The following is a 7,511-nucleotide window of genomic DNA, read 5'->3' as shown; positions in this document are numbered from 1 at the left end:
TAGTGTGGTTGAGAAAAAGAGAACATGAAGAAATTTTTAGAAGGTCATATCTTTCTATGCATGACTCATAATTAAGCAAGAATACAATGGTTGGAAAGTTATTGTTGAGCAAAATACATATACAAGCTCAAAAGAGATCCTATAATAGTACTTAAAGAGGAAAATTTTCATTAACTCACCTCCTTAATGCCACTTAGGGGGGTGGGTACATGATAAGAGAAGATGAATTTCCCTATCATATTAAACAAAGAACAATTCTTGGATTTAGTTCTTGACGGTCATATCAATGTCCTTGTTGAAACTATTCCTTCCAATTTAAGATATAGACTGGAGTTCTTCCACAATAATTAGATGTATGGATAGCAAGGGGAATAAAAACATCTAGAAGACACTTTCACTTTTTCTATGGTGAAATAAGTTTTTCCTTAACCTTTTTCCATGTTTCATTTTGGAAGAGTCCCAAAATGGTTTGAGTGGAATTAAATAAATTTTTTATAAAAGGAGAAATAAAATATATAAAAATAATCACTTTAATCTTTTCAAATATTCTGTGCTAGATTTTGAGTTTGAATCTTGTATCGTTTATATTAATGTATTAACTATTTCCTTTATGTTAATGTATTACCTATTTGAAGTAGTATCTACTAAAGTTGTTGTCAAACCATATTCTTTTGTAGTAGTTGAGTTTTGAATCGGTTTTCCCACCACAATTTTAATGTATTAACTATTTCCTTTATGTTAATGTATTACCTATTTGAAGTAGTATCTATGAAAGTTGTTATCAAACCATACTCTTTTGTAGTGGTTGAGTTTTGAATCGGTTTTCCCACCACAATTTTATGTGCTGAAAATAGTCAATTCGAACCCCGCACTGAAAATATTCAATTCAAACCCCGGTTCAAAGGGTTTGCACAAGGAAAGACTAGTTGGAGAATTGAAAGAATGAAGGTTGAGCATCTTGGATCTGCTTCACAACAATGGCTGGATGGATTTCTCCAAGCTTCAAGTGGCCTAGAGTTTACTCGAGCATGTAAATATATTCATATCTCTTGCCTACCGCTATATCAGAGCCTATTTAGTTTCGAATCAATAGGTTCTGCTCCTACCCCTGCCTTTGTCTTTACGTCCTCTGTCGCCTATGCTTTATTTTCTGGTGGCTATACTTTCTTTGCTTCCATAGCTACTTATGAAATTTGGTTAGCTGGATAAAGACTGCAGCTCACCAAAGCATGGATTTGACTACTTTCAGTGTTATGCAACTGATTTTCCCACACTTTGGTACATATACCTAAAGAGGAGGAAAGAGTGGGAACGAGTACTTGAAGGGAGACAGACTGATGCTTTACGAATGAGAGCAACCAATTGTTCCTTTTATTAATGTAGGTTTGTTCCTAATGCAAGTTCTTTCCCTCTAAATATTCTGGGTAACTCGTCCATCGGGTATGAGAGCAACAACCGTGAATTTTTGTATGAGGGAGTAGATATCATACATGCCAGTTTGTCTAACGCGTTAGCTACTCTCGAAGTATATCATCCTCACTTGGGCTATGTAAATTACCTCATATTGGAACGGAGTATATGCAAAAGTTGTTCCCTCTCATGTCAGTGTTCTAGGTTGCAAGACAGAGAGCTTCGTGGCCAAACTTATTTTCAACATTATTGTGCGAAGGCGATTCGAGTTACTGATTTTCAACATTACTGTGTGGAGGCGATTTGAGTCAATTGCAAGCTTCACACATTCAAGTCAATTGCAAAGTCAATTCAACATGCATCTCCCAGTCAGCCAACCTGTTTTCAGTCTAGATATGGCGGCCATTTGGATCAATTGTGAAGTATGTTCCATGTTCAGTGTAGATACAATGTATTGACCCTTTCAATGTTACAGTTTCATCACTCAAATTTCAAAGCCTAGGTCCAATCCGAATGAATTTTTAGTTCATAAGCTTGCTCCCCGACTCTGTGTGTGTTTATCATCTACTGTGGAGAAATATTTCAGAATGGCAAGTGAAAATAGGATGACAGACCAAATATTACATCTGCTTCGCTTCTTCATCTTCCTTGTGTTGCTTCTTCAGATGAAACCGCGGGAAGCAACGCATGCCGCTTCAGATAGAATAGTGTTAGGTGCCTCTCTAACAGGTAGTTAAACCAAGATTTCTAAGAACGGTAGCTTTGAGTTAGGTTTATTGTCCAACGCAATAAGTATAGGGCATTCCTATATATTCCTGTGTAGCAGTATTAATAGGTTGGTAGGTAGTTGGTAACACTAAGATGAAAGGTAAGTGGGTATATCCTAGCAATGCTCGTTGTCTTCATTCATCAATCAAGACAAAACTCTAGTTGATCCAACCAATGAACCAGAAGAAAATAGGCAAGCAATCACACCACTGAAATATTTATTATTTGTTATCCAGCCGGCCCATCTGTAATCGGCCTTTCAGCCCCGATCTATGTAAGAATAACTAGTCCAATCCAAGAACCAAGAAGAGCGCATCCCGACCATCAATAACAACCCAACGTTCACTGGGATTAACACCATGGGAACAATTCACATTTGAGTCTCACATTAAAGCTACAGATATATCAGTGACTTTAAAAGAAGCTGGCTGCCATGGTCAAAATGGAGGAAAATATGAAGTTCAGGAACTTCAAATGATTAATGTTAACTCAGAAAAATGTGACAGTCAGCAAGAAAGGGGAAGACTCCTACAGTGCATCTCTTGAGAAAAATAATAAAGAAATCGCTTACATACTATGGGACAGTGTACATGGTAAAGAAAGAAGTATGTTTGTTGTAGATGTTTTAGAGTTGCAGGTTGTGGACATGAAAAGATGCACCAAGGAAGGCCAAGAAAGAGCCAAAGTTGAATTAGATGATGTCCATGGAAGTTCATCAGAAACTGATAAAGGTGAGACATAGATACAGATTCAACTTCAGGATCTGATTCAAAGGATGCCGAAGTGGAGAGGCATGAACAACTACAGAGGAAAATGAGGGAGGAACAAATGGCTGCAAAGGCGGTAACTATTGAAGCTGCTAAAGCTACAATAAAAGAATGAGAGGAATTTGTGAAGAGACTAGAAAGAGAGAAAGAGAGATTAGAGAATATATTGGCTGAGCATGAAGAACAACAAGCTAGAGAGGTTAGTTCTATTTAATTATCTTCTATTTATCATTAGTCAATTTTCTTTGCCTACATAGTTGAAGCTAAGTTAATTAAGGATTTTTAGTAGTTTGCAGTGGCACATCAAATTGGTTACAATATCAAAGTGTATTTTATGTGAATTTTATGTGAATCAAGTTGCTTTCATGTTCATGCTACCATGTCCACTGACCAGGTTGGATTAAACTTAGCTTTTAAGATTTATGTTGTTTTTATTAACATATTTTATGGTCTGATTTTACTTCTGCACATAGCATCTTAATAATGAATATTTAAATTGCATATTTTTTCAACATATATTCGTTGTTATAACTATCAATCCTGATATTTTCTTATATAAAAATGTTGTCTGTCTAGAAATCTCATTTCACATTGCATTTGCACTATTGTTTTTAACCCAGAGGAACTTGGCAGCGCATGTGGCATGGGGCTACCAATAAACCTCTGGGGTCTATGCCCTGTCCTCCTTTCTGTGAATCGGGTAACAATAGGGAGGATTTAAAGCTTGGATTTCTTAGTTACCATAGACTCACATTATTTCGATCGGAAATTGAGCTTCCCCTAGGACTCACATTGCATTTGCATTATTATTTAGGATCACAAATATGATTTTTATGAAGTTTGTGCTGCAATGATAATATACCTTATTTTGACATGTATCACATCACTATGAGCACCACTCCACCTCATATAGATTGTTAAACTAGTCATTATGGTTCAACCTATTAGGTAAACTCATAAGAAGCAAAAAATATCCAAATGATCCTGTTGTCAAAACTCAAGTGTTTTCCGAGTATAATAGAGATACAATAATGAACTGAACTGAACTAGAGGACCAAAGATTTCAATAAGGCAAATTCAGACCAGACTGGGGCAAGACCTGCTCATCCACTTTCACCTGAGGTGGTTAGTCTGGAAAAAGGTAGCTGATACCTTTCTTCCTAGAATGGAGGGTCAAAGTGCACACTGACAGAAAAATCTGAGAGAGAAGTAGGAACCAAGATTTTATTGATCTTTTGTCTTTGAGTGGGGCATAAATGCCCTCAACTAGAATATGCGATGTCATTTAGAAGCATATCATTTTCTTAATTACCCCTTTTTTCCTATATATTGTTTATAAGTATATAAAAAAATGATTACTATGATACCAACTTGAAAGACATAATATCTTGTGTTGTATCTTTTTATAGTTTCAAATTCGTAGTTATAGAGGGAGCGTTTGGAAGTCGCAAGATATAGAGGGAGCAGACCCTCCCTTAACCTTTTTCAAGTGGGCCAGACCACATCACACATCTGAGATCACAATGTTGGGGAGGCAGCACCAAAGGCGAACATCAAAAATCACCGATATATAGGATTCCATGTAACAAAGGAAAAATACCCCCAGGGGGGAGTCTAAAGGCCCTAGCGCCCGAGGACTAAGCGCATGGTCATAGCTCTCAGTCACATGAAGAGAAAGGGGATAAAGTGGACCAGAATGACCTGTCCCATAAGGAATTTTAATGGAAAATCCCAATGCGATAACTCCACAATGAGATAATGAAGAACTTTAAAGGCATGGTGGGTCAGCAACTGAGACAGTTAAGAAAGGAGATGGAGAATTCAAAAAATCGGCATGGGTTGGCCCTGTAAGGCCCCTTGTGACATGAAGTCAGGGTCAACACTCACAGAGTAAATGAATACATTGATGCTCAGGAGGACTTGATGATCCAACATGGTGCCCCATGTAGACGAAAGACGAAGTACCACCCAGGCAACCTCTACTTCTGTACTATGGCATGAAATTGATAGTTGACAACTCCCAGCTTTGAAGAATGAATGATTTTAGTAAAGGAAAAAGTGACGAGAATCAGCTGAGTGATATAGGAGAGTAGACCATGGGCAAGCAACAACCCGAAGCAAAGTTGATCCCATGGATGGGCATGGAGATATTTTGTTGGCATTTTCATCCGATTGTTGAGTCGTTTTGTTATCATGTAATGTGTTGCCATTTAATGAAGCAATTAATCTTTTGTAATCATTTTTGGGCCACCGAGCCATCCCAGGCTGAGACAGCTAGTCGATCTGACAGTTGAGGCTTGACTAAGATATTTTGTTGTAATTACTGTTCAATGCTCCCCTCTCTAGATAAATAGTGGGAAGCAACACTTCAAAAAGGTTCAGAATCCTGAAGAAACAACTAGATGTTATTTTCAAGACGGTATTACTTAATGATATTTGTCTTTCAGAATATCAAGGAAATGGTGGTGATTCCTCCTTTGAGTACTACAATATGTTACCCCCCTATTTAAATTCCATTAAGTTCATGTTTCTTCTCTGATTTTAGGTAATTGTAGCTGCTAGAAATGTTTCATATGCTCTTACAGATTCATTTGTATTGAATTGTTAATGCATGTGCATGTATGGATATTTGAGATTCTATCTTTAAAATTGCACTCCATGAATCATCACACCCAATCCCCTTTCCTCCATTATGTCTACCTATAACTTAGATAAGTGTAGAATTTTTAATGCTTCAAGATCTATGTGATGAGTGTAGAATTCTTGATGCTTCAAGCTCTACATGATGAGTTATTCTATCTCCTTCTCTTCTCTCATTGCTTTGCCAATGCTTATTAAACTATATATCCTTGAACTACTTGACCTCCACTAGTTTATACATATATTTATGTGAATTGTATATGTAAAGAAGTACCAGAAATACATGGCTTATGCCTTTAGCTGAATGAAACAACCCATGATGTTTAATATGTATATGTATATATATATATATATATATATATATATATATATATATATATATATATATATATATATAAACATGTGTACAAAAATATATGTGATGTCTCTAGCTTCCTGAGAATCATATGAGACACACAAAATCTAGATGTTCCAGGCACTGGTCTTGTAAGAAATCCGAGGTTGTCTCTCAAAGCGACAACGCAATAGATACATTAAAGAATAGAATTAAAGGCCAGAAGACTAGAAGTTTAAAGGAATTGTATGACCAGAATGATGAAATAAATCAAGTTTCAAATTTTGCATTACTTTCATATGATAAGCTATGAAAGAAAAAGTTTGGATAAAATCCATGGATGAAGAAATTGATGCTATAGAAAGAAATAATACTTGAGAACTTATAAATTTTCCTGAAGGTAAAAATACTATAGGTGTTAAATGGATTTACAAAACTAAAGTGAATGTTGAAGGTGAAATTGAAAAGCATAAAGCAAGACTTGTAGCTCAAGGGATCAGTCAACAACCTGATATTGATTATAATGAAACTTTTTCACCTGTAGCTAGACTTGACACAATAGAATGGTATTAGCATTGTTGCACAAAATAAATGGAAAATATATCTAATGGATGTTAAGTCTTCAGTTTTTAATGGTTCAGGAAGAAGAGGTTTATGTGAAACAACCTCGTCGATATGAAATTGATGGTCAAGAGGATAAAGTTTACAAATTAAAAAAACATTATATGGATTGAAACGAACACCCCTTGTATGGTATAGTAGAATTGATGAATATCTTAATAATAATGGATCCATTAGGAGTCCAAGTGAGTCAACTTTCTATACAAAAGTATAGAAGGTATCACTTCATTCGAGAATTAGTAAGCAATAATGAAATATGTTTGGAGTTCTGCCAGTCAAAAGACCAATTTGCAGATATATTTACAAAAACTTTGGGAAAATGATTGTTTGAAATTCAGAGAGAAATATATAAGTATGTATGATATAATGACATTTTGATGTAATAGAAAAATTTTGTGAAATAATTAAGGAGGAGAGTGACGGAGATAATTATTTCCACGCTTGCAACCACACCTCCTCCAGTTTCCAAAGGTCACCACCGCCATTCTGGGACTGCCTCACCTAATAGTTTTCACCGCTTGCAGAAATGAAAGGGTAGCACCGCCTCACAAACTAATATTTTAATTGTTGTAACCGACATGAATTTTTGTATAAATACAAATGTTGAGCCGAGGTAGATCATCCATTCTTGGTTTTTTTTATTTCTGTAATTCAGCAGTTGTAGCTGCAACTTAGTGAGTTCTTGGCTTGTTTGATTTGTTCTATTTCCTTTAGTCACATCTCTTATTTTTAATAGGGCGGTGTTAGAACCGACATTTTTCCCCATGTATCTTGACTTGTATCAGTATCTAAGTAAAGAACTCCCTGAATTTCCACCTGAAGAACTAGATAGGAAGCCTATAGCATTCAGGCTAATTATTTCCCCGTGTATCTTGACTTCTATCAGTATCTAAGTAAAAAACTCCCTGAATTTCCACCTGAAGAACTAGATGGGAAGCCTATAGCATTCAGGCTAATTATTTTGTACAGTT

This window comes from Pinus tabuliformis, chromosome 7 (assembly GCF_031772625.1).
Source record: "Pinus tabuliformis cultivar Carrire ecotype Pingquan chromosome 7, CPIR1, whole genome shotgun sequence".
In the NCBI taxonomy this organism is placed as follows: domain Eukaryota; kingdom Viridiplantae; phylum Streptophyta; class Pinopsida; order Pinales; family Pinaceae; genus Pinus; species Pinus tabuliformis.
The sequence above is the reverse complement of the archived record's forward strand: the minus strand, read 5'-3'. Positions refer to the sequence as shown.